This window comes from Belonocnema kinseyi, chromosome 1 (genome assembly GCF_010883055.1).
Source record: "Belonocnema kinseyi isolate 2016_QV_RU_SX_M_011 chromosome 1, B_treatae_v1, whole genome shotgun sequence".
Lineage (NCBI taxonomy): Eukaryota > Metazoa > Arthropoda > Insecta > Hymenoptera > Cynipidae > Belonocnema > Belonocnema kinseyi.
In genome coordinates, this window is record NC_046657.1 from 101779813 (window position 1) to 101782885 (window position 3073).

Sequence of the window (3073 nt, forward strand, 5' to 3'; positions counted from 1 at the left end):
TTATTTGCGTTAATTTTGAGGCCCACGCTCTTCATGCTTGCATCTAGTTTATTCAACATTCTTTGTAGGTCTTCGATAGACTCTGCCATAACAACCTTATCAATAATTAAAATATCAAAAACTCATATTATATAATTCTGAGGAATTTAAATTGGAGGTTTTTCAAATTTGAATGTTTTGAGTCTCAAATTGATAAATTTTCAAATGAACAATTTAATTAATTGTTAGTTTAGTTTAGTTATAAACGTTTTCTGCTTAAAACGATTCAACCTCAAAACTTTGAAAGTATTATGGTGACTATTGCGGATTCAATTAAATATTCGCGTTTAGAAACCTCCTGAATCCTAAAAAAACAGGTTTTCACAAACTAGATGAATTTTAAGCTAAACAGGATAAGTTTTTGACAAAAGATTGATTTTTTATTATTTTATTTTGGAAATATTAATTTCCAACAAAAAAATACGAATTTTTTACAAAATAGATGAATGAACCTTAATGGTGATTTAAAAAAAAAGAAGATTCATATTCTTTTTTTGTTGAATTTCGAAACCGACACTGAATTTTCAACCAAAAAAAATATATATAATTTTCTACCAAGTAGATCATTTTTCAAGTAAATAGCTGAATTTTTAACTAAATAGTTGGATTTTTTACGAAAATATTCGATTAAAAAAAAAAATTCAACCAATAGTGGAATAGTTACAGTTTTAATAAAAAAAAGAATTTTCTCAGTCAAATTTAATTGAAAAAGATAAATTTTTAAAAAGGGGAATTAATTTTCTATTCAAAAAGTCGAATTTTCAATAAAATAGATGAATTTACCACAATACAGTTAAATTTTCCAGCCGGAAATGAATTTAAAAAAATGTATTTTCTATTAAGTAGATAATATTTTTAATTAATAGCTTAATTCTTAACTAAATAGTTGAATTTTTTTACCAAAATAGTCAAATAATAAAAGTAACAAAATAATAAAATAATTTTTGAGCCAAAAGTGGAATAGTTACATTTTTTGCAAAAAAGCGAATTTTCTAAAAGTTAAATTTAATTAAAAAAAGAAAAAATATTAACGGAATAGTTGAATTCACCGCGAAATAAGGACAATTTTTGGAAGAGAAGAATAATTATCTACTGAAAAAGTCCATTTTTCCACCCGACACTATCAATTTTCAATAATAAAAGTAATTTTCTACCAAGTAGATAATTTTTCAAATAAGTAGCTTAATTCTTAACTAAATAGTTAATTTTTTTAACAAAGTAGTTGAATTAAAAAAATATATAATTTATCAACCAAAAATGGAATAGTTACATTTTCGAGAATAAAGCGAATTTTCTCAAAGTTAAATTTAATAAAAAAGACAAAATATGAACAGAATAGTTGAATGCGTGGCCAATAAGGTCAATTTTTAAAAGGGAATTCATTTTCTACTGTTGTCATTAAACGCTATTTCTATTTGTCGATGAAATCAAAAAAGATCATTTAAAAAAACATCTTTTTTTTAACAGGGTATAATTTTTTATTACAAATTATTCTATCTGCAAAACATGGATGCATGATTTTTTTTTTTTAAATTTGCAATCTAAGATTGGGTAAGAATAATTCTTCATTTGTAAAATTACCTTCATATTATTGTATTTAACTATTTTTTTGAAAATTCGTTTTTTTTAATAACTGTTTTGGCTGAAATATCTTCCTTAGTTGAAAATTTAACTTTGGTTACAAAGTCAACTTTTGTTAAAAATTCGCCTTTTTTGGTTGAATTGAACTGCTTAAAAAAATCTTTTTTGGTAGAAATATCAATTAATCTCTTCAAACTATTTTTTTTGTAGAAGATTCATAATTTTAATTGAAAATTCAACTGTTTAGTTAAAGAATGAGCTATTTTGTTGAAAATTTGTTCCTTCTTTGGTTGGAAATGAATTTCTTGTATTGAAAATGTTACTATTTCAGTTGAAACTTGCACTATTTAAAAAAAATTTTGAATATCCCATCACTTTATTTGAAAAAAACTATTTTTTGGGAAATTATTTTTTGCACAAAAAAATAATGAAAAATAACAAATTCCATTTGTAGACAAACTATGTAGGATACGAAAAAAGACGAATTAACAAAAATTGTTATTCCAAAAAAGATCTACAATTTCGTTAAGAATCACTTCTTGATAGGACGCGTACTTTTTGTTTTATTCGTGAAAAATAACGTTGAAAAAAAAATGAAATAAAAAAAAATGTGTGGAAAAACAACGAAAGTTACGAGAAGAAAATTCAACAAAACCTGTTTACAAATGTCTGTCGGAAATCGAGCGCGCAGTGCGAGTGTCACGATGAGAATGTGTACGTCAAAACTTACAGAGCTTTGAGAAACTTAATCTTTGACAATAGTTAATTAAGTAGACAATTCAGAATATGAAGACGCATATAAATACTGCCATCTAAAAGAGATCTTTTTGATAAAGTTTTTTTTCAAGCATTCTAAATGCAAAGAATAAATATTTAAGCGTGACGCGCGAGATTGAACCGTCGCGCGCCCTAGGCGCGCTCAAACTTACGAGCGAAGCGAGCCGCGCGTGTAGCGCTCGATGAGAATGTGTCCGCCAAGTGGGCAGATTATTTTAAGTTAAAATAAAACTACTTAATCGAATTTTAAACTCTTCTATTGAAAATTCATAATTTTCCTTAAAAATATCTATTTCAATTGAAGATTAATCAACTTATTTGAAAATTCGTGACATTGGTATCCAAAATTTTGTTGAAAATTCCTCTTTTTTTGGAAAAAATTAAATATTCTTGTTAAAAAATTAATCATCTTGTTTGAAAATTATTCTTATTTTTTGAAAATTCTCCTTTTTGGTTGAAAATTAAAGTGTCCCAGTTAAATATTCATCATTTTATTTGAAAAGTTATCTTTTTGTTTGAAAATAAAACTACTTGTTTGAAAGCTAAACTCTTTTTTTTAATTAACTACTTTGCTTGAAAACATCTATTCCAGTTAAAGATCCACCATTTTAGTTGAAAATTCATCACTAAGATTGAAAATCAGGTTTTTTTGTGAAAAAGAACTTTTTTTTAATAT

General features: G+C 25.2%; 1 protein-coding gene across 2 annotated transcripts in view; it reads right to left on the reverse strand.

The window, feature by feature from the left end:
• Positions 1 to 3073, reverse strand: part of LOC117169421 (protein FAM13A) — a 116523-nt gene that overhangs the window by 4465 nt on the left and 108985 nt on the right. The window lies entirely within an intron of this gene.